At 40.1% G+C, this 25,670-nt stretch overlaps 1 protein-coding gene across 1 annotated transcript in view; it reads left to right on the top strand.

Moving 5' to 3' along the window:
- Positions 1-7,108, top strand: part of VSIG4 (V-set and immunoglobulin domain containing 4) — a 127,699-nt gene extending 120,591 nt beyond the window's left edge. The window contains exon 9 of the mRNA XM_064574150.1: positions 6,964-7,108. The gene's annotated coding sequence lies outside the window, so the exon portion shown is untranslated. The remainder of the gene's footprint in view (positions 1-6,963) is intronic.
- Positions 7,109-25,670: the final 18,562 nt, after the last annotated feature.

Below are 25,670 nucleotides of genomic sequence, written 5' to 3'. Positions count from 1 at the left end.
CAGATTGTTACTGTAAAAGTTAAGACTGAGAACTCAAAATTCAGTGCTCTTGTAACTCCTCTACATCTCCTATCTCAAAACCTTCAACAGTCATTGTGGCCGAGATCCCTGGCTACAAAGTTCTGACATATATCTCCAGCATGTCTGTTTCAGAGGGAATAGTAAGGAAGATCTGGATCTCATTGTGTACATGGGGAGACTGAGACCTAAAAAGGAGAAGTAACTGGCTCAAAATCACAGATCTGGAGCCAGAACTCTTAAGACATCTGTCAAGTGAATTGAATACATTCCCTGTAATCAAAGTATCATGCCTTGCATCAGCTAACAAGCAATTACTCTTCGCTTTAGAGAATAAACAGATCCCCAATTGACTTAATTCATCATTTAGTCTTAATCTCAAACATGTATGCTTTTACAATAGTCTTCTCATAGCCTGGAACATTTTCTTTGGCAACAAGCATAATAATCAATGAATTTCTCTGAGACCTCTAAGCAATTTGTAACTACCCAGAGAAAATTTTCCTCATCCCCTCGGCTTGGCTCTCCTCCTCCTTCCCTACTATTGCCAAAGGAAGAAGAAAGGGGGAAATGTATATAATACTTTCCAAACAGTGGTAGTTTTTTTTGTGGAATTTGAAAGGCCATTTTTTACAAGTTCTGGGAGCAGAGGGCACTTAGGCTGAGCTAGGCAGAGGAAGAGCAGCAGGATACCTGTACTTACCAGGCCTGGATGTTCAGACATCGGGTTGGAGTAGAAATAGAACTGTTTGGAAGGGCAGGACTGGGGCTGCCAGGTGCTATACAAGACCCTGGAACTGAAGATTCATTTTTGCTTTTAAACAAACCTGAACCAAATTCTCATCACAGTTTGACACAAGCACCAGAAGCTATTCTAGTCAAAGTAATGAAAAAAGTTGTTATGGTCCCCAGAAGTGATTAAAATGTGAGCAAGATTTGTAATCAGGGTCTTCTTTATATGATACACATGGTATTTCTAGAATCACACGATGTTCAATTTAGAAGAGACTTTGGAAATCAGTTGTCCTACCCCATTTTATAAGCAGGAAGCTTTGGGTCAGAGTGGTGACAAGATATACCCAACCTCTTACTATTGTGTTGCAGAGAGAATACTAAAAATTGGGTTCTGACTCCAAGTTGAGTGCCCTTCTGATGTAGTTTTGGAATGTTGGTGAGGTCCTGAGCTGATGTCCAAGAAAGAATTCTTGAGACATCTTCAGTGCAAAAAGGTGGTTTTATTAAAGTAGGGGGACAGGACCCATGGGCAAAAAGAGCTGCTGCTGCCCCAGGATTGTGAGGGGCAACTGATTATATACTTTGGGGTTGGGAGGAAGTAAAGATAAGAGAAGTTCCAAAAGGATTTTCGTAAGCTAAAGAAGACTCACACGATACTGAAGGCCTTGCTATTGTCCAACTAAGTTTGTTTTTCCCTCCAGCAAAGCATTAACATTAAGACAGTTGGGAACTTCTTAGAGGAATGTTATATTCTGCCTGCCTCAAGTATTTGTCAATGGGTTGTAGGCTATAAGGACATCTAATTTTATCTACATTTCCTTCTGCCTTTGTTTCCTACATCACTTCCACAACACAAAATCTGCTCAACATTCTTACCTCTGCCCTAAATCTTCTGTGTAGAGAGATACACTAGGTCTGGAGATATTTTACTCTAGTATGTCTTTCTTGTTTCCCTCTGTCCTCTTCCAGATTTCCATGTCTATCTGGTGCAGATGATCATCTTGGTGAGTTTCTTGATTTCTCTCACCATGCACATGTGTACACATGCACAGAAATATGTACACGTGGTGATCTTAAAGATGGTTTTTAGGGTCATTTTCAGAAATAAAATCAGATCATATAGTCTCCAGGTAAGATTAAAGTACCACATCTATGATATTTAGCTGGTAGCATAGATAAGGCTTCCTGAATCATAGGTCTCTTAGTGTTTGGGCCAAGGGAGCCAAGGCAAATGAACCTAGTATGACAGAAAGTTGATTAAGTTTGGGAGGGTCTCTTAGAGCCAGACAGGTCATTCTCTTTCTACCATCAGGCTAAAAGTTTAAGCCATTAAGTAGATAAGTTCAGGCTATTGAATCCCTACCATATGTTTGGAGGATGATTGCCTCTTATAGTGCTTACCACTTAGGCTCTCTGAACTTTAGTTTTCTCTCCTCCAAAATTGGGCAAATAAAGCCCTATTTCATGGGATTGTTAGAAGGAACAAAGGACAACATTCCAGGGAGAGTCTCAAGAAATGTTCATTTCCCTCCCTTTATTCATCAATTTTCCTGAGTACATCTTCATTTATTGGCATATCTCCTTTTTTTTAATATAAGAGATGTAGTAAAGATGTTAGGGTTTGAAGCCAATGGCCAAGAAAGAATTCTTGAGATACCTTTGGGGCAAAAAGGTGGTTTTATTAAAGTACTTGGACAGGACCTTTGGGCAGAAAGAGAAGCTTCACTGGAGTCATGAGGAATGGCTCATTATATACTTTCAAGTTGGGAGGGGGTTAGGGATAGCTTAAGCCTCCCAGGTATTTTGGAAACAAGGTTTCCAGGATCTTGAGGGGGTTATTGTTGGGAAAGATCATTTATTGTTATTTAGTAAACCCTCAGTCATGAGATCCTTCAGATGTGTATCAGTGGGTCATATGCTTGGAGGTTGATTGCCAACATGTATCTTGGGGGGTAGAGATAAAGGAAGCATCCAAAAGAATTTCTATATGTTAAAGTAGACTTACAGGGTCCTGGGGGTTGGGCTAAGATTGCCATTTGCCCTTAGCAAAGTATTAACATCAAGGCAGCTGAGTTCCTAGTGGAATGTCACTCTGCCTGTTTCAAGGACTTGTCAATGGGCTGTAGGTAGTAAGGAAAATTAATAATTTTTCCTTTGCCTTTGTTTCCCACATCAGTATGAACACCTCGAAGTTTTCTCCTTGGTCCCCTTCTCTTCTCTAAACTCTTCCTGGTGCCCCATTATTCCTGCACGATTAACTTTTACCTTTTTTCAAAGGAGTCCTATATCTCTTCCTCCAGTCTTACATCACTCCAAAGTCTCTCCTCCATTTCCAAGTATATATTGGTTATCTGTGATTGAATAATTCACCATTAAAAACTCAACCAGGACTGTTTGTTTAAACATCTACCTTTCCTGAGAAACTATGAGTTCTTGGATCTTACAATTTTTTTTTCATTTTTATTTTTTTTTATTCTGTCTCCACTCAGTACATACCACAGTTCATGACAGTTAATAAATGTTCAAAAACTGCCTGTTGGATGAATGACTAAAGGAATAATCAAATAAATGAAGGCACTAAAGTTACACAGATGACGTCACTGAACACAAAGAACAGTTTAATGGGGTAGGTAGATGTTTTAGTATCTACTGCTGCTTAACAAACCATCCCAAAACTTATAAAGCAACCATTTAATTATGTTCATGGTTGAGAAAGGACACAGTGGAGATAATTTGTCTCTGTTTCACAATGTCTTGAGAATTGGGAAGACTCTAAGACTGGAGTAATATGACAGATGGAAGCCATCATTGTGGAAGCATCTTCAACTCAAATATTGGCTGGGATCTCAGTTGTGGCTATACATGGAATAGCAGTGGCAGGGCAGAAAGAAGGTGTAATTAACGGATATTCTTCAAAAAGAAACTGGTCAAGGACACTATTTCTCAGTTCTGTTTAGGGGGAAAAACATTACTTAAGCAATTAATATGCACAAGGAGTTGCTACACATGCTTCTTTCCATATGGTATCACAATTTTCCCATTTTTTCTCACTTATTATATCACTGGATCTTCCCAAACCATACTTAAAGGTCAGTGTGATGAAACTGAAGCTTCAAATCCTTCTTAGATCCTTATGCAGAGTTGAACATCAAGAGGGCCTAAAAGTAAAGATTTGTTAATTGCTTGATTTATACAGCTACAAAGGAATACTGTTTTGACTGGGTAAATGTGTGTATGTGTGTGGCACTAGTGTGACAGGTTTTTACCTCTGTATATGACTGAGTGTGGTTCCAGCTACAGTGGATGATTTGAAAAGGTTGATGGATTTGGCTCCAGTGGCCTGAGGTTTTCCAACCGTCAATCTATCTTGTCAGGTTCAAAACATCCTTCAGCCATTCATCTAGAGTAAGTATGCAGGTAGTCCTCAAAGCTGGAAAGGAAAGGGTAGGATGTTTGGAACACCTCTAGTATCCTGGAACTCCAAACACAAATAGCAGGGCCTCTCCAACCTACTGGTTCATAGATTACCCCATGCAAAAGTAGAAAACCACTTGAAGTGATGGAATGAGCCCAGGGTAGGGAGGGATCAGAGCACATGTCAAAAGCCCATATTTTGCCAACCACTTTAAATGCATGCTTCCGTTTTTATTTGCATTCTAGCCCTAAAAGGGGGCATTTTATTTTATTTTGTACTTGAGTAAAATACATATGTAATAAAAATGCACTCATTTCAAGTGTACATTTGATGACTTTTGACAAAAATATATGCCTGGGTAACTGATATTAAGATCAGGCTATAGAACATTTCCAACATCCCCAGAGGCTCCTTTGGTGCTTCTTCCATTCAATAACTCCCTAGGGGCAACCCTTATTCTGAGTTCTAGCACCATAGATTAGTCTTTCCTATTGTTTATATAACACACAAACAAATAATGCCTGAACTTTTTATAAATGTAATCACATAATATGTACACTTTTGTGTCTGGCTTCTTTCACTAAGCTTGTTTTTTGAAATTATTTTATGTTGTCCCATTGTATTAGGCATATATTTCTCTGTAACAGTATTAACATACAGTTAGCAGATTAAAATAAAACACATCTATTATCTCATAGTTTCTATGGGTCAGTCTCTGTATGGCTTAATTGGGTCCTCTGCTTCAAGGTCTCATACAGCTGAAATCAAGATGTGAGCTAGGGCTGACAGTCTCAGTTGGGGTTTGATTGGGAAGATATTTACTTCCAAACTCACATGGCTATTGGAAGCATTTAGTTACTTGCAGCCTGCTGGACTGAGGGTCTCAGTTTCTTGCAGGCTGTTGGAAACATATTACAATGAAGCTATAAACACCCATTTCTATTGAGTGTATCCCCAGGAGTAGAATCCCTAGGTCATAGGACACACATATTTTTAGATTTAGTAGATATTTATATGTGCTTATTGTCAATCCTCACAATTATTCTGGGGGTAGCTATCACTATCCCTATTATATAGGTAGCTATCACTATCCCTGTTATATAGGTGAGGCCAGAAATTTAGGGAGGGAAAGTTACTTGACCAAGGCCCCAAGATAGTAGAAAACAAGTCAAGATTCAAACCCAGTTCTTTCTGGTCCAAGATTCTTCATACCAAGTTTTTCAAATGTCAGCCATTTGTATACCACCTTCACAATTTCTGCCATATCTTAAGGAATAACTATCCATGAAATTATTGTTCTGATCTGCAAGTACTTTTTTTCTTAATATACACAGATATGTATACATAACTGTTAAAATAAAAAAAAAAACACTCACCCATGTACCACTTAAAATCATCTTGCCTACACAGACCAGTGGTGCTTGTACAATTTGGGAAATAATTGTCCAGTTGCATATTGAAGCTAAGAGTTGTATTCTTGTTCTGGCCCTATCACCAATTCTCTGTGTGTCCTTGGCCAAGTCTTTTCCCCTCTCTGGGCTCCAGTTGTTCCATATGTACTATGACAGACATAGAGTGAACCTTTTGGGTACCCTTTCCTTTTGTGTCTGCCTTGTATTCTGGGTCACAGATAATGAAACAGAATCAGACGGCACATTAGTACATACTGGAGACAGGACAGGGACTTTTAAGCCCATTAACTTCCCTTTCTCATGCAATGGCAAAACCTCTGCTTTCTGTCATCCACATCTGTGTACACATTTGATCCTTTGGACATGGAGCAGTGCATATGTACATGCATACATGTTTCTCTGCTAGGGTAGAGAAAGGGATTATGCATATATGTGGGTGAGTACAGGCATCTTTGTTACACAAGATTCTCTCCCATCATCACTTTCACCCCACTATGTCTCCAGCCTTTCAGCCTGTCACATGACTTCAGCCTTCCAGCTATTTATATTCAAAGAGTAGAACTGTTGCCTCTTGTTACTTGTTCTTTCAGCACAACCTTCTTGTGAATGCAGCAGCTCAGGTGTTGAACATGGCCACAGGGTGAGATCTCCTTCTCAATGTGGTGTTGATTGTGTGAAATTATTACTATTATTTAGGAAAATATCACAAAAGATCATTCGGTGAATTTCAATTAATTGTTGTTATGATAGTCTGCCTCCCCCTGCCAGCAAGAACTCCCGGTCCCTTCTAAGCCATGAGCAGCAGATGCCTTGTTTACACAATAAATTGATTAATTTTTTTAAGATTTTATTTTTATTTATTTGACAGAGAGAAACACGGCGAGAGAGGGAACACAAGCAGGGGGAGTGGGAGAGGGAGAAGCAGGCTTCCCGCCGAGCAGGGAGCCCGATGCGGGGCTCGATCCCAGGACCCTGGGATCGTGACCTGAGCTGAAGGCAGACACTTAACGACTGAGCCACCCAGGTGCCCCTAAATTGATTAATTTGATAAATTAATGTAATGGTACTGGAAGAACATTTATGCTCTGAACCACTCACACACCTACTTACCATTTCAAAACACTTTGCATTCTTTCTTAGTCCTGACAGTAGCTTCAGACTTCAAATTAAATTATGAATAAGCCAGTGTTGTTGGAGTACCTACTGGGTGCCCAGATCTGGGTCAGTTTAAGCAATGCACCAGAGAGGCACAGGAAAGGGACAGGGGGAGAAAAGTCAAATATGGTCCATTTATTCTAAGCATCATGCTAAGTACTACTATTCATAAATTTACTCTCCCAGCAATTTTCTAAAGGAGGTATTATTACTATCTTGCTTTTACAGACAAGGATTCTGAAAGGTCGCATTAGAGTGGCAAAGGAAGGATTCATCTCCAGGCCCAGACAACACCAGAAGCTACATTTTTCCTACTATAGTATACTTTTTTCTAAGATTTTATATACTTATTTGCCAGAGAGAGAGAGAAAGAGCACAAGCAAGGAGAGCAGCAAGCAGAGGGAGAAGCAGGCTCTTTGCCAAGCAAGGAGCCCAATGCAGGACTCGATCCCAGGACCCTGGGTTCATGGTCTGAGCTGAAGGCAGATGCTTAACCAACTGAGCCACCCAGGCATCCCTTCCTACTATAGTATACTTTTAAGTACAAGTGTCTGCCCTTCAGCTCTTCTTGGTACAATAGGAAAAGGGAGACTCTTTGAGTGGGATAGAAAGACCAAAAGCAACAAAGACTAGAAAGAAACAGAGAATATCTCCAGAAACAATGACAAATCAAGTAATAAAATGGTACTAAAAACTTATCTACCAAGAAGTATTCTGAATGTAAATGGACTAAATACTTCAACCAAAAGACACAAGGTGTCAGAATGGAAAAAAAAAAAAAAAAAAGACCCATCTATATGCTGTATACAAGAGACTCATTTTAGACTTAAAAGCACGTGCAGACTGAAAGGGTGGGGATGGAGAAATGTTTACTATGAAAATGGATGTCAAAAGAAAGCCTGGGTAGCAATACTTATATGAGACAAACTAGATTTTAAACCAAAGACTGAAACAAGAGATGAAGAAGGGAACTATGTCATAATAAAGGGGACTATACAACAAGAAGATCTAACAACCATAAATATTTATGCCCACAACTTGGGAGCACCCAAATAAATAAAACAATTAATAACAAATATAAAGGAACTCATTGATAATACTACAGTAATAGTAGGAAACATTAAAACCCCACTCACAACAATGGACAGATCATCTAAACAGACAATCAACAAGGAAACAATGGGTTTGAATAATACAATGGACCAGATGGATTTAACACATATATTCAGAACATTTTATCCTAAAGCAGCAGAGTGCACATGGAACATTCTCCAGAATAGATCACATACTGGGTCACAAGTCAGGCCTCAGAAACTACAAAAAGAATGAGATCATATCATACATATTTTCTGACCACAATGCTATGAAACTTGAAGTCAACCATAAGAAAAAAACTGTAAAGATCCCAAATACATGGAGGTTAAAAAACATCCTACTAAAGAATGAATGGGTTAACCAGGAAATTAAGGAAGAAATTAAAAAAAAAAAAAAAACATGGAAATAAATGAAAATGAAAATAAAATGGTCCAAAACCACTGGGATGCAGCAAAAGTGGTCATAAGAAGGAAGTATATACCAATACAGGCCTACCTCAAGAAGCAAGAAAAATCTCAAATAAACAGCCTAACCTTATACCTAAAGGAACTAGAAAAAGATCAACAAATGAAGCCTAAAGCCAGCAGAAGAAGGGAAATAATAAATATCAGAGCAGAAATATATGACATAGAAACAAACAAAAACAGTAGAACAGATCAATGAAACCAGGAGCTAGTTCTTTGACAAAATTAACAAAATTGATAAACCCCGAGCCAGACTTATCAACAAGAAAAAAGATAGAACTGAAATAAATAAAATCATAAATGAGAGAGGAGAAATGACAACTGACACCACAGAAATGCAAACAATTATAAATTATATGCCAACAAATTGAACAATCTGGAAGAAATAGATAAATTCCTAGAAACATATAAACTACTAAAACTGAAACAGGAAGAAATAGAAAACTTGAACAGACCAATAACCAGCAAAGAAATCGAAACAATAATCACAAATCTCCCAACAAACAAAAGTCTGGGGCCAGATGACTTCACAGGGGAATTCTACAAAACATTTAAAAAGTTAATACCTATTCTTCTCAAACTATTAAAAAAATGGAAATGGAAGGAAAATTTCCAAACTCATTTTGTGAGGCCAGAATTCACCTGATTCCAAAACCAGACAGACTCCACTAAAAAAAGACAACTACAGGGGCACCTGGGTGGCTCAGTCAGTTAAGCGTCTGCCTTTGGCTCGGGTCATGGTCCCAGAGTCCTGGGATCAAGCCCCATGTCAGGCTCCCTGCTCAGCTCTCTCTCCCTGCTTGTGCTCTCTGTTGCTATCTCTGTCTTTCTCTCTCTCAAATAAATAAATTGAATCTTAAAAAAAAAAAAAAAGACAACTACAGGACAATATCCCTAATGAACATGGATGCAAAAATTTGCAATAAAATACTAGTAAACAGAATCCAACAGTACACTAAAAGAATCATCCACCACAATCAAATGGGATTTATTCTTGGTCTTCAAGGATGGTTCAATATTCACAAATCAATCAATGTGATACACCACATTAAGAAAAGAAAAGATGGAGGAGGGGCAAGATGGCAGAGGAGTGCAGGACTCCATTTCAACCAGTCCCCTGAATTTAGCTAGATATCTACCAAGCCACTCTGAACACGCATGAAATCAGCCTGAGATATAAGATTATACATCTGGATCTCTACAGGGGCAGAGGATCATCAGTCCAGAGGTACAAAGGGCGGAGTTGTGATTGTGTGGACAGATGTTGGAGGATAAACAGAAGGGGGAGGGAACCACAAGAAGCTAGCTACTGGAAAGTAGTACCCCAGTGCAAAAGCATCCTGAGCCTGGGGACCAGCAATAGCTTGGAGAGCTGTGGCAGTGGGATGGGAAAGGACTCCAGCCAGCACTCAAATGGAATCCAGAGGCTTAAGGGGCAAACGCTGGACTGGGGTGGCCACAGGCACGGACCTGTGCCCATGGACCCGGGTGGCTGCCGCCGTGGCCCGCGACCAGGCCTGCCCAGACCAGGATCACTGGCAGTTTTGGAGGCATGGGGGAAGAGACAAAGGGGCCTGGTTCGACTACTGAGAGGATCACTGGGGGCATGCAATACCTGTGGGGGGCTGCAGTTTTTAGCGACGCTTACAGAGGGAGAGACTGTGTCTTTTGGAGGATTCAGAGAGGAGAGACCGTGGCTTCTCTCCTCTGGGGCAGAGGTCAGGGTGCGGACATTTTCCTTTGCTCTGACCCTCCAAAAAGGCACGAAAACCCACCAGAGAACAAAAGTCGACAGAGAACAAAAGCCACCAGAAAACAAAAGCCCAAAAAGCCGGTATCCATGGGGTCCAGCCCCTTGATAGGGGTCAGGGCAACTCCGCCCAAGCAGGATTGACTGAAAAAAATGGGGCAGGCCCCTCCCCCAGAAGACAAGCTGGAAGAACAAAAGGATGGCAACCTGAAGATCCCCATAAAACTGTAAAACCCCAACACCAAGGGAAAATAGTATATTAAGCTCCTGCTGTTGCCTCACGGTCTGTGTATTTCTTAGAAATAACTTTTTTTGTTTTAATTCTTTCTTATGTTTTTTCTCTGTTTTTTTTTTCTTTTTACCTACTTACCATTTCAACTAGATGTTTAATACATATTCCAGAGTCACTTTTTAACTTGAAATTTTTCACACATATTTTTTCTTTCTTTTTATATATATATATGTAGATAGATAGATAGATAGATAGATGATAGATAGATAGATAGATGATAGATAGATAGATAGATAGATAGATAGATAGATAGATAGATAGATAGATAGATAGATAAAAGCTTCAATGTAGTCCTTTTTTCCCTATTCAATACTACCTTAATATATATACCAGTTTTAATTATCCTGCATCTCTGGGAAGTAGTGTTCTCTAACAAAGAGAACAAAATACACCCAGGAAGAACTGAAACACCCTACCTTGCCCACACTGAGGGATTATAGCCCCCTCAGCCCCCCTTTTCCTTTTTTGTTTCTATTTTGAAATTTATAAATCTTTTCTTGGATTTCATTTGGCTGGGTGTTTTTAGTGGTGACTTCCAATTGCTCCAAACTTTCCCAGGGTGCACCTTGCCGGGACTGTGGTTGATATTTTTGACTCTGTACATCCCCTCAACCACCACTCGACAGAATGACTAGGAGGAGGAACTTCCAACAAAGAAAAGAACCAGAGACAATGGCCTCTCCCACAGACCTAATGGATATGGATATAAACAAGATGTCTGAAATAGACTTCAGGGTAACAATTACAAAGACAATAGCTAGGCTTGAGATAAATATTAATGGCAACATAGAATCTCTAAGGGCAGAAATGAGACCTAATCAGGCCAAATTTAAAAATGCTATGAATGAGATGCAGTCTAAACTAGATACTCTAACTGCTAAAGTAAATGAGGCAGAAGAATGAATTAGTGATCTAGAGGATAAACTGATAGAAAGGAAGGAACAGGAGGAGGTCTGGACCAAACAAGCTTAAAATCCATGAGAACAGGATTAGAGAAATCAGCAATGCCATGAAATGCTCCAATGTCAGAATTATTGGGATCCTTGAGAAGGTGGAGAGAGAGAAAGGGCTAGAAGATATATTTGAGCAAATCATAGCTGAGAACTTCCCTAACCTGGGGAATGAAACAAGCATTTGTGTCCTAGAGGCAGAGAAGACACCTCCCAAGATCAAGGAGAACAGACCAATGTCCCGGCATGTAATAGTAAAACTCGCAAGTCTTAGAACCAAGGAAGCCATCCTGAGAGCAGGTAGGGAGAAGAGATTCCTTACGTACAGAGGGAAGAACATCAGAATAATGTCTGACCTGTCCACAGAGACCTGGCAAGCCAGAAAGGACTGGCAAGACATATTCAGGGTACTAAGTGAGAAGAACATGCACCCAAGAATACTTTATCCAGGGAGGCTGTCATTCAGAATAGATGGAGAGACAAAGAGCTCCCAAGACCAAAAGAAACTGAAAGAATATGTGACCACCAAGCCAGCCCTGCAAGAAATACTAAGGGGGATTCTATAAAAGAAGAAAGACCCCAAGAGTAATATAGACCAGAAATATAGAGAGAAAATCCATAAAAACAGGGACTGTACAGACAGTAAGATGGCAATAAACACGTACCTTTCAGTAGTAACCCTCAACATGAATGACCTAAATGCTCCCATGAAATGGCACAGGGTTGCAGATTGAATACAAAGACAGGACACATCCATATGCTGTCTACAAGAGACTCATTTTGAACCTAAAGACACCTCCAGACTGAAAGTGAGAGGATGGAGAACAATTTATCATGCCAACAGACCTCAAAAGAAAGCTGGGGTAGCATTTCTTAGACGGATTAGAATTTAAACCAAAGACTGTAATAACAGATCCAGAGGGACACTATATCATTCTTAAAGGGTCTATTCAACAAGAAGATCTAAAAATTGTAAATATCTATGCCCCCAACATGGGAGCAGCCAACTACATAAGCCAGCTGTTAACCAAAATAAAGAATGAGATTGACAATAATACATCAACAGTAGGAGACTTTAACACTCCACTCTCAGCACTGGACAGATCATCTAAACAGAAGATCAACAAAGAAACAAGAGCTTTAAATGACACATTGGAGCAGATGGACTTCACAGATATATAAAACAACAGAATACTCATTCTTCTGGAATGCACACAGAACTTTCTCCAAAATAGACCACATACTGGGTCACAAATCAGGTCTCAGCCAATACCAAAAGATTGAGATTATTTGCTGCATGATATCAGACCACAATGCCTTGACACTGGAACTCAATCACAAGAAAAAAAATTGGAAGGAATTCAAACACTTGGAAGTTAAAAAGCATCCTGTTAAAGAATGAATGGGTCAACCAGGAAATTAAAGAAGAACTTAAATAATTCATAGAAACCAATGAGAATGAAAACACATCGATCCAAAACCTATGGCATACTGCAAAGGCGTTCCTAAAGGAGAAATACATAGCCATCCAAGCCTTTCTCAAAAAAGTAGAAAAATCCCAAATGCACAAGCTAACCCTTACACCTAAGGGAGCTGGAGAAAGGACAGCAAATAAAACCTAAATCAACAGGAGAAGAGAAATAGTAAAGATTAGAGCAGAGATCAATGAAATAGAAACCAGAAAAACAGTAGAACAAATCATGAAACTAGAAGCTGGTTCTTTGAAAGAATTAATAAGATCAATAAACCATTGGCCAAACTTATCCAAAAGAAAAGAGAAAGGCCCCAAATTAATAAAATCATGAATGGGGAGAGGGGAAAGATGGAGGAGTAGGGGACCCTATTTCAACTGGTCCCTGGAATTGAGCTGGAATCTACCAGACCACTCTGAACACCCACGAAACCAGCCTGAGATGTAAGAAGATCTGGATCTCTACAAACAGAATATCGCAGGCAGTTGGTTTTGAGGTACGAAGCAGAGAGCCGTGACTCTGCAGGCAGATTTCGGAGGATAAACAGCAGCGGGAGGGTGCCTGGACGTGGGGATCCTACACCGCCAGTGAGTGACAGCCTCGTGTGCTGCGGACAGGGCACAGACTCGCAGACCGGTAGCACCAGGAAAGAACTTTAGGGCAGCCCCCGGGGTGGAAAACCAGGCCAGCGGGGTCGCATGCACGCGAACCGCAGCCCCCGGGGCCAGAAACTGGAGCGACGGTCACGCGCACGCGAACTGCAGCCTCCAAGCGGAAACTCGGTGCGCCGGGGGCGCGCCGGTGAACTGCAACCCCCGGGGTGGAAACCCCAAGCGGCGGAGTCGTGCGCGCGAACTGGGAGCGGCTGGCGGTTTTAGAAGCACAAAGGGCAGAGCTGTGCCCACCTGGAGGCAGGACTGGGGATGCTGCGGAGGGGCACACAACCCAGGACGCTGCAGTTTATAGCAGCACGGACAGAAACAGAGACAGTGTGGCCTGGAGAGCTCACTGAAGAACAGACTGAGGTCTCTCTGCTCTGAGGCAGAGGGTTGGAAACGGTCTCTTCTGCTCTGACTCGCGGAAGAGACGCGGAAAGCCGCCAGGGAAAGGCGCAGGAGAACAAAAGCCGCAAAGACTGATTCCCACTGAGCCCATCCCCCGCCACGGGGGCGCAGGGCAACTCCGCCCAAACAGGGTTGCCTGAGTAACAGTGAGGCAGGCCCCTCCCCTAGAACACAGGCTGGGAAAACAAGAAGCCAGCAACCCTAAGGTCCCAAGAAAACAGGAGCATCTTGCTTGGGTTCTGGTCAATAATTTGGACTCTATACATTCCCTAAAACACCCATCAACAGAATGACTAGGAGGAGGAGCCCCCAAACAGAAAAGACTCAGAGATTATGACTTACGCTGAAGATTTACAAATGGATGCAGATATAACCAAGATGTCAGAGATGGAATTCAAGCTAGCAATTGTGAAGACAATGGCTAGAATGGAGAAATCAATTAACGGCAACAGAGTCTCTAAGGGCAGAAATAAAAGGTGAATTGGCAGAACTTAAAAATGCTATCAGTGAGATCCAATCCAATCCAGATAATCTAACAGCTAGGGTAACTGAGACAGAAGAGAGAAGAAGTGATCTGGAAGACAGTAGAATACATAAAAAGGGAAAAGAGGAGGCCAGGGAAAAACAACTCAGAATCCATGAAAATAGAATCAGAGAAATAAGTGACACCATGAGGCGTTTCAATGTCAGAATACTTGGAATCCTGGAGGGAGTGGAGAGAGAGAGAGGGCTAGAAGATGTATTCGAGCAAATCGTAGCTGAGAACTTCCCTAAACTGGGGAATGAAACAAACATTCGAGTCCTAGAGGCAGAGAGGACCGCTCCCAAGATCAAGGAAAACAGGCCAACACCCCGGCATGTAATAGTAAAACTTGCAAACCTTAGAAACAAGGAAACCATCTTAAGGGCAGTTAGGGGGAAGAGATTCCTTACGTACAGAGGGAGGAACATCAGAATAACGTCAGACCTATCCACAGAGACGTGGCAAGCCAGAAAGCCCTGGCAAGACATATTCAGGGTACTAAATGAGAAGAACATGCAGCCAAAAATACTTTATCCGGCAAGGCTTTCATTTAGAATGGATGGAGAGATGCAGAGCTTCCAAGACCAGCAGAAGTTCAAAGAATATGTGACCACTAAGCCAGCCCTGTAAGAAATATTAAGGGGGGTTCTATAAAAGGAGAAAGACCCCGAGAGTGATCTACAACAGAAATTTACAGGGACAATCTATAAAAACAACGTCTTCACAGGCTACATGATGACAATTAATTCATATCTTTCAATAATCACTCTCACTGTGAATGGCCTAAACGCTCCCATAAAAAGGCACAGGGTTGCAGATTGGATAAAAAGACAGGACCCATCCCTATGCTGTCTACAAGAGACTCATTTTGAACCTAAAGGTACACCCAGTCTGAAAGTGAAGGGATGGAGATCTATCTTCCATGCCAGCGGACCTCAAAAGAAAGCTGGGGTAGCAATTCTTATATCAGACAAATTAGATTTTAAACTAAAGTCTGTAATAAGAGACACAGAAGGACACTATATCATTCTTAAAGGGTCTATTCAACAAGAAGATGTAACAATTGTAAATATCTATGCCCCCAACATGGGAGCAGCCATATACATAAGCCAAATGCTAACCAAAATAAAGAGTCATATTGATAACAATATGCTAATTGTAGGAGACCCCAGTACTCCACTCTCAGCAATGGACAGATCATCTAAGCAGAAAATCAACAAGGAAACAAGAGCTTTGAATGATACATTGGACCAGATGGACCTCATAGATATTTACAGAACATTCCACCCTAAAACAACAGAATACTCATTCTTCTTGAACGCACATGGAACTTTCTCCAGAATAGACCATATACTGGGTCACAAATCAGGCTCAACCAATACCAAAAGACTGAGATTATTCCCTGCATATTCTCAGACCACAATGTTCTAAAACTGGAACTCAATCACAAGAAAAAAATTGGCAGAAATTCAAACACTTGGAAGCTAAAGATCACTCTGCTCAAGAATGTTGGGGTCAACCAAGAAATCAAAGAACTTAAACAATTCATGGAAATCAATGAGAACGAAAACACATCTGTCCAAAACCTATGGGATACTGCAAAGGCGGTCCTAAGGGGGAAATACATAGCCATTCAAGCCTCACTACAAAAAATAGAAAAATCCCAAATTCACCAACTAACTCTACACCTTAAAGAACTAGAGAAAAAGCAAGAAATGATGCCTAAGCCACGCATTAGAAGAGAAATAATTAAAATTAGAGCAGAGATCAATAAATTAGAAACCAGAAACACAATAGATCAGATGAACAAAACTAGAAGTTGGTTCTTTGAAAGAATTAATAAGATTGATAAACCACTGGCCAGACTTATCCAAAAGAAGAGAAAAAGGACCCAAATTAATAAAATTATGAATGAAAGGGGAGAGATCACGACTAACACCAAGGAAATAGAAAGAATTCTTAGAAATTATTATCAACAACTATATGCCAATAAACTGAGCAATATGGATGAAATGGAGGCCTTCCTGGAAACCTATAAGCTGCCAAGACTGAAACAGGAAGAAATTGACAACCTGAATAGGCCAATAACCAGTAACGAGATTGAAGCAGTGATCAAAAACCTCCCAAAAAACAAGAGTCCAGGGCCTGATGGATTCCCTGGGGAATTCTACCAAACATTCAAAGAAGAAATAATACCTATTGTACTGAAGCTGTTTCAAAAAATAGAAACAGAAGGAAAACTTCCAAACTCATTCTATGAGGCCAGCATTACCTTAATCCCTAAACCAGGCAAAGACCTCATCAAAAAGGAGAATTTCAGACTGATATGCCTGATGAATATGGATTCCAAAATCCTCAACAAAATCCTAGCTAATAGGATCCAACAATACATTAAAAGGATCATCCACCACGACCAAATGGGATTTATCCCCGGGATGCAAGGGTGGTTCAACATTCACAAATCAATCAATGTGATAGAACACATTAATAAGAGGAGGGAGAAGAACCATATGGTCCTCTCAATTGATGCAGAAAAAGCATTTGACAAAATACAGCATCCTTTCCTAATGTAAACTCTCCAGATGATAGGGATGGAGGGAACATTCCTCAAGTTCATAAAATCCATCTATGAAAAACCCACAGCGAATATCATCCTCAATGGGGAAAAGCTGAGAGCCTTTCCCTTAAGATCAGGAACACATCAAGGGTTCCCACTCTCACCACTGTTGTTCAACATACTACTAGAAGTCCTAGCAACAGCAATCAGACAACAAAAAGAAATAAAAGGTATTCAAATTGGCAAAGAAGAAGTCAAACTCTCTCTTTTCGCAGACGACATGATACTTTATGTGGAAAACCCGAAAGACTCCACCCCCAAATTACTAGAACTCATACAGCAATTCAGTAATGTGGCGGGATACAAAATCAATGCACAGAAATCAGTTGCTTTCTTTTACACTAACAACGCAACTGTAGGAAGAGAAATTAGAGAAAGGATTCTATTTACAATAGCACCAAAAAGCATAAGATACCTCGGAATAAACCTAACCGAGAGGTAAATGATCTACACTCTAGGAACTACAAAACACTCATGAAAGAAATTGAAGAAGACACAGAAAGATGGAAAAATATTCCATGCTCATGGATCAGAAGAATAAACATTGTTAAAATGTCTACGCTACCCAGAGCAATCTATACCTTCAATGCCATCCCAATCAAAATTCCAATGACATTTTTCGAAGTGCTGGAACAAACAATCCTAAAATTTGTATGGAATCAGAAAAGATCCGGAATCGCCAAAGAGATGTTGACAAAGAAAAACAAAGCTGGGGGCATCACGTTGCCCGATTTCAAGCTATACTATAAAGCAGTGATCACCAAGACAGCATGGTACTGGCACAAAAACAGACATACAGACCAATGGAACAGAATAGAGAACCCAGCGGGCGCCTGGGTGGCTCAGATGGTTAAGCGTCTGCCTTTGGCTCAGGTCATGACCCCAGGGTCCTGGGATCGAGTCCCAAATCGGGCTCCCTGCTCCTTGGGAGCCTGCCTCTCCCTCTGCTTCTCTCTCTCTCTGTCTCTCATGAATAAATATATAAAATCTTTAAAAAAAAAATAGAGAACCCAGATATGGATCCTCAACTCTATGGTCAAATAATCTTTGACAAAGCAGGAAAAAATATGCAATGGAAAAAAAGGCAGTCTCTTCAATAAATGGTGCTGGGAAAATTGGACAGCCACATGCAGAAGAATGAAACTTGACCATTCTCTAACACCATTCACAAAGATAAACTCAAAGTGGATGAAAGACCTCAATGTGAGACAGGAATCTATCAAAATCCTAGAGGAGAACATGGGCAGTAACCTCTTTGACATCGGCCACAGCAACTTCTTTCAAGATACATCTCCAAAAGCTAGTGAAACAAGAGCAAAAATGAACTTTTGGGACTTCATCAAGATTAAAAGCTTCTGCACAGCAAAGGAAACAGTCAACAAAACAAAGAGGGAGAAGATATTTGCAAATGACACTACAGATAAAGGGCTGGTATCCAAGATCTATAAAGAACTTCTCAAACTCAACACCCAAAAAAACAAATAATAAGTCAAAAAGTGGGCAGAAAAGATGAACAGACACTTCTCTGAAGAAGACATACAAATGGCTAACAGACACATGAAAAAATGTTCATCATCATTAGCCTTCAGAGAAATCCAAATCGAAACCACACTGAGATACCACCTTACACCAGTTAGAATGGCAAAAATGGACAGGACAAGAAACAACAAATGTTGGAGAGGTTGTGGAGGAAGGGGAGCCCTTTTACACTGTTGGTGGGAATGCAAGTTGGTACAGCCACTTTGGAGAGAAGTGTGGAGGTTCCTCAAAAATTTAAAAATAGAGCTACCCTATGACCCAGCAATTGCACTCCTGGGTATTTACCCCAAACACACAGATGTAGTGAAAAGAAGGGCCATATGCTCCCCAATGTTCATAGCAGCAATGTCCACAATATCCAAACTGTGGAAAGAGCTGAGATGCCCTTCAACAGATGAATGGATAAAGAAGACATGGTCCATATATACAATGGAATATTACTCAGCCATCAGAAAAGATGAATACCCAACTTTTACATCAACATGGATGGGACTGGAGGAGATTATGCTAAGTGAAATAAGTCAAGCAGAGAAAGTCAATTATCATATGGTTTCACTTATTTGTGGAACATAAGGAATAACATGGAGGACATTCGGAGAAGGAAGGGAAAAATGGGCAGGGGGAATTGGAGGGAGAGATGAACCATGAGAGACCACAGACCTGAGAAACAAACAGGGTTTTAGAGGAAAGGGGGATGGGGGATTGGTTAGCCTGGTGATGGGTATTAAGGAGGGTACGTACTGCATGGAGCACTGGGTGTTATAAGAAAACAATGGATCATGGATCACTACATCAAAAACTAATGATGTATTGTATGGTGACTAACATAACATAATAAAATTAAAAACTACAAAAAAGGGTCGCCTGGGTGGCTCAGTCGTTAAGCATCTGCCTTCAGTTCAGGTCATGATTCCAGGTCCTGGGATTGAGCCCCGCATCAGGCTCCCTGCTCGGTGGGAAGCCTGCTTCTCCCTCTCCCACTCCTCCTGCTTGTGTTCCATCTCTCACTGTGTTTCTCTCTGTCAAATAAATAAATAAAATCTTTAAAAAAAAAACTACAAAAAAAAATAAAATAAAAATAAAAAAAATAAAATCCTGAATGAAAGGGTAGAGATCATGACTAACACCAAGGAAATAGAAACAATTATTAGAAATAATTACCAGCAATTATATGCCAACAAATTAAGCAATCTGAAGAAATGGATGCCCTGGGGCACTTCGGTGTCTCAGTACTTAAGCATCTGCCTTCAGCTCAGGTCAAGATCCCGGGGTCCTGGGATTGAGCCCTGCATCAGGCTCCCTGCTCGGCGGGAGGCCTGCTTCTCCCTCTCCCACTCCCCATGCTTGTGTTCCCTCTCTCGCTGTGTCTCTCTCTGTCAAATAAATAAAGAAACTCTTTAACAAAAAAAGAAATTGATGCCTTCCTGGAAACTTACAAACTACCAAGACTGAAAAAGGAAGAAATAGACAATCTGAACAGACCAAAAACCAGTAACGAAATTAAAGCAGTAATCAAAAACCTCCAAAAAAACAAGAGTCCAGGGCCAGATGGGTTCCCAGGGAAATTCTACCAAACATTTAAAGAAGAAATAATACCTATTCTACTGAACCTGTTCCAAAAAATAGAAACAGAAGGAAAACTTCCAAACTCCTTCTATAAGGCCAACATTACCCTGATCTCAAAACCAGGCAAGGACCGCATCTAAAAGGAGAATGACAGACCAATATCCCTGATGAACATGGATGCCAAAATACTGAACAAGATCCTAGCTAATAGGATCCAACAGTACATTAAAAGTATTATTCTTCACGACCAAGTGGGTTTTATGCCTGGGATGCAAGGGTTTTTCAACATTCCCAAATCAATCATCATGGTAGAGTACATCAATAAAAGAAAAAACAAGAACCATATGATCCTCTCAATTGATACAGAAAAAGCATTTCACAAAATACAACATTTGTTCCTAATTAAAACTTTTCAGAGTATAGGGATGGAGGGAACATTCCTCAGTATCATAAAAACCATATATGAAAAGCCCCCAGTGAATATCATTATCAATGGGGAAAAGCTGAGAACTTTTCCCTTAAGATCAGGAACATGACAGTGATGCCCACTCTCACCACTATTGTTCAACATAGTACTAGAAGTCGTAGCATCAGCAATCAGACAACAAAAAGAAATAAAAAGCATCCAAATTGGCAAAGAAGAAGTCAACCTCTTCCTCTTTGCAGATGACATGATACTTTATGTGGAAAACCCAAAAGACTCCACCCCCAAATTACTAGAACTCATCCAGCAATTCAGCAAGGTGGTAGGATAAAAAATCAATGCACAGAAATCAGTTGCTTTTCTGTACACTAACAATGTAACTGTAGAAAGAGAAATTAAGGAATTAATTCCATTCACAATAGCAACAAATACCATAAGATACCTAGGAATACACCTAACTAAAAAGGTAAAGGATCTATACCCTAGGAACTACAGAATATTTATGAAAGAAAATGAGGAAGACACAAAAAGATGGAAAAATATTCCATGCCCATGGATTGGAAGAATAAACATTGTTAAAATGTCTATCCTCACCAGGGCTATTTACACTTTCAATGCCATCCCTATTAAAACACCACTGGCATTTTTCAAAAAGCTGGAACAAAAAATCCTAAAATGTGTATGGAACCAGAAAAGACCACGAATAGCCAAGGGAAGGATGAAAAAGAGAAACAAAGCTGGGGGCATCATGTTGCCTGACTTCAAGCTATATTACAAAGCTGTGATCACCAAGACAGCATGGTATTGGCACAAAGACAGACACATAGACCAATGGAACAGAATAGAGACTCCAGAAATGGACCCTCAACTCTATGGTCACTAATCTTTGACAAATCAGGGAAAAAAATCCAATGGAAAAAAGACAGTCTCTTCAATAAATGGTGCTGGGAAAATTGGACAGCCACATATAGAAGAATGAAACTGGACCCTTACACCATACACAAAGATTAAACTCAAAATGGATGAAAGACCTCAATGTGAGACAGGAATCCATCAAAATCCTAGAGGAGAACATAGGCAGTAACCTCTTCAACATAGGCCACAGCAACTTCTTTCATGACATGTCTCCAAAGGCAAGGGAAACAAAAGCGAAAATGAACTATTGGGACTTCATCATGATAAAAAGCTTTCACACAGCAAAGGAAAATAGTCAACAAAACAAAGAGGCAACCCACGGAATGGGAGAAGATATTTGCAAAATGACATATCTGATAAAGGTTTAGTATCTAAAATCTATAAAGAACTTATCAAATTCATAGTACTAGAAAAAACAAATAATCCAATTAAAAAATGAGCAGAAGACATGAATAGATATTTTTCCAAAGAAGATATACAGATGACTAACAGACACATGAAAAGATGCTCAACATCACTCATCATCAGGGAAATACAAATAAAAAATACAATTAGATACCATCTCACACAAGTTAGAATGGCTAAAATTAACAAGACAATGTTGGTGAGGATGTGGAGAAAGGGGACCCTCTTACACTGTTTGTGGGAATGCAAATTTGTGCAGCCACTCTGGAAAACAGTATGGACATTCCTCAAAAAGTTACAAGTAGAACTACCCTATGATTCAGCACAACTAGGTATTTACCCAAAGGATACAAAAATACTGATTTGAAGGGATATGTGCACCTGGATGTTTATAGCGGCATTATCAACAATACCCAAATATGGAAAGATCCCAAATATCCATCAACTGATGAATGGATTAAGAGGTTATGGATACATATGTCCATTCATCATAATGATGCAGATGGAGCTAGAGAGTATTATGCTAAGTGAAATAAGTGAAATTAGTTAGTCAGAGAAAGACAAATATCAAATGATTTCATTAATATGTGGAATTCAAGAAACAAAGCAGATGAACTTAGGGGGGAAAGAGTCAGACCAGAAAACAGACTCTTAAGTGTAAAGAACAAATGGAGGGTTACTGGAAGGAAGGTGGGCAAAGGGGATAGGTTAATCGGTGATGGGTACTAAGGAGGACATTTGTTGTGATAAGCACTGGGTGTTGTATGTAAGTGATGAATCACTAAATCTTCAACTGAAACTAATATTACACTGTATGTGAAGCAACTGAAATTTAAATAAAATATTGAAAAATAAAATAAAATAGGGGAAAGAAAAAAATTATAAAAGACACTTGGTTCTACAAGGTTCCATTCATATTTCACCTCTTTTAAAAAGCCCTCCTTGGCCAGCCCAGCCCATAGGATTCTCTCTGCTTAGAATCTATGTAGCACTCAATACTTCTGTATGACAGAAGTAGGAAGGATCCTTAGAGATTATCCAAACCCTTCTTTGTATTAATGAGGAAATTGGTGCCCAGAGAGAATAAAGGAATTGACCAAGGTCACACAGTAGATCAAAGGTCTTCTGATTCTTGATCTGGTGCTTTTGTTCCTACAATCAGGTTGGAGCAGGGAGTGAAGAAGAGGGATGGGTGGTAACTTGGCATAAAGGAACAATCAGATCTGATATCCAAAAACCTGATGAAAATCATCTAATGTATGTAAAATTACTTAGCATGTCCCCAGACATATAGGAGTTTCTCAATATACTTTGGGTATCTCTGAATCAAAAGTTATATGAGCTACCTCCATCACCTGCTCAGGGCCTCCAGCCAGGGGTTGGATCAAACAAGGCACTCTGTGGCTAGAATTTTGTTCTTTAGACAAGCATTACCTACTCTTCTCATTTGTCTGCTTTATGTCTCTATAATTTACACACTTATTTTCTTTTTGGCTTCCTGTAATTTTTTTTAAACAAAATTCTTTCAAGACTTCGAATACAACTTTTCATTCATCCTCTATACTTTTATCTAATAATCATTTCTGTGCATGTCATTTTTTAATGAGAATTTGAGTACTAATTATCCACAGGATAAGGCCAACTTATTATCATAGCATCAAAATTGTGTCTCAAACTTGCTATCCGTACTCCCTGGCAATTACAAATTACTATCCATTTGCTATGTCCTTTCATTCCTCTGTGACTTTGCATATGATTTTCTCTCAGTGTACCACATGTTCTATCCCTGCTTTTATACCTGGCAAGCTCAGCTGAAAAACCCACAAACATTCTAAATGTGAATTCTTCCCCAAATTTCCCAAGATAAATTTGCTGCTTCCTCCCAAATTTAATTAATCTGTCATTAATAACATTGATTATATAGAATTATAATCAATTAGCACACCTGGTACTCTCTGCAGTCCCTCTGTCCTTGACTGTTTGAAAGAAGAAAACAAGTCTTACTTATATCTCTCTTCTTTCACATGCTCCCTAAATGGCTGTGACTAACTGGTATGACAACTCAAGCAGAAAGAGTACAGAGACCAATGTATAATTCCTAACTGGAGTTGCTTCTTGCAGTCTTCACTTTCTAACTAGAGGACTCTGGCCAGGTTGGGAAAGTAAATCACTTTCTTGTCTCTCTTTCCTCCCTTTTTAGCATGAGCAGTGCTACAAGAGACACAACAGAGAAGGAGAGGCACTAAACAAATGATACTTAGTGGTGATAAAGAGGCAGGAATTCACACACTAGGGGTGAGCCTTTCCCTACTACATGGCACTCAGAGGCTGGCCATTTGTGCTCAGGTCCCACCCTTCCATCCAACTGGCAGACAAGAAGACACTGCCACCCAGCAAGTCTGGAAACCTCAACGACTCGGCAGATCTATCCAGGAAGTGCTGTTGGGCAAGGTCTTGGTGCCCCAGTGTATTGGCACTGTGACGGAAACATGTGCAATACCAACACCTCTTCCTGTTTCCAGAGAATGGCCCTGTGAGAAAGAGGCTGGCAAAAGGCACACAACTTACAGACACCACCTGTAACCCCTGTCTGAATTCAGAGTCAGTTTTCTTCCTCCAGTAAGGTCTCCTCGGGTTCCACACATCATGTTAGCTCTCAAGAAAGCCAATTGATGTACTGTTTCTTAAACTATGGGTATTGGAAGCATCAGAGAATGGGGCCTGGCCTGCACATTTGAATTCTTAGAAACATCCAGAATTTGAACTGGAGGGCAGTGACAAAGTTTCTCAGAAGACGGTTTCAATTTTGTACCCTACATCTTAATATGCCATACACAAACTAGGAGTGTCCATAAGAGTGAGGCGATCAGGGAAGGGCTGGAACCCAGATCCCAAGAAAAAAGATCTGAGGAGTAGGATCTGTTTAAGTTGAATCATAGAAGCCACAAGAGAATGCGGGCACTGTCTTCAGACTTATGGAAGTCTGTCTTGGATCAGAGGAAGCAGACTGATGAAAACAAATTCCAGTTCAGTATGAGGCAGAACTTTCTAAAAGTCAATTTCTTAAACAGAAATTGAGTTATCCAATTTTGGTATATTCAAGAGGGACAGGGTGATTGATTGGTGAGGATTCAAAATAATTTAACTTAGTTGCCCTTGGAGCCCAGCCTTAATGGTGATCCTATCATCCATCAAATGAGATCCAGCCAATTACACCTTTTCCACTTGAAGGTGGGGGTTGATGTCACTGTGGTGTTAGCACCAGATCTTCCACTGCCTTCCATAACCTATAGAACTTTGGACTGCTGACCTTTGGTTAATTTCCCCTGTCAACCCAGGGTACAGAGATGGCTCTATTTTGGAGCATCAAATACAGTTGCACTCAATAAATAGATGGTAATCTATGTGAGCTCAGCATGTGGAACCTCCACTACCTATACCTTAAACCTAGAAAGGACTTACTTTTCAAACTGAGCTTCTCTATCACCCTGAAAGAAAGAAGAAGGGTAACTCTCCATTGTACAGATGAAGAAAATTTCTAAAGAGATTAACTTCCTTAAAATACCTATAAAGAATAAGTAATGCCAGATTATGCTGACACTCCAATGTCAGCCACAACCAGACCATCCTTGCAATCTTTCTTCCCAGGAATATTTTTTGGCCACCTATTATATGCCAAAGCACTATAGAAAGCAACTTACAGGTCCTCCCTGCTCCAACCTTTTAGTTCTGAAAAATATCAAACTAACAAAATTTGAAGGAATAGTACAATGAACATCCATATTCCATCTACACATAAGCACACACATATACACACACAGTTTTTGCTAAACCATTTAAATAGTCAGTTGCAGCACTA

This window comes from Mirounga angustirostris, unplaced genomic scaffold, assembly GCF_029215605.1.
Source record: "Mirounga angustirostris isolate CCGP_5_RB_7025 unplaced genomic scaffold, mMirAng1.0.hap1 SCAF_11, whole genome shotgun sequence".
Lineage (NCBI taxonomy): Eukaryota > Metazoa > Chordata > Mammalia > Carnivora > Phocidae > Mirounga > Mirounga angustirostris.
The sequence above is the reverse complement of the archived record's forward strand: the minus strand, read 5'-3'. Positions and strand labels throughout refer to the sequence as shown.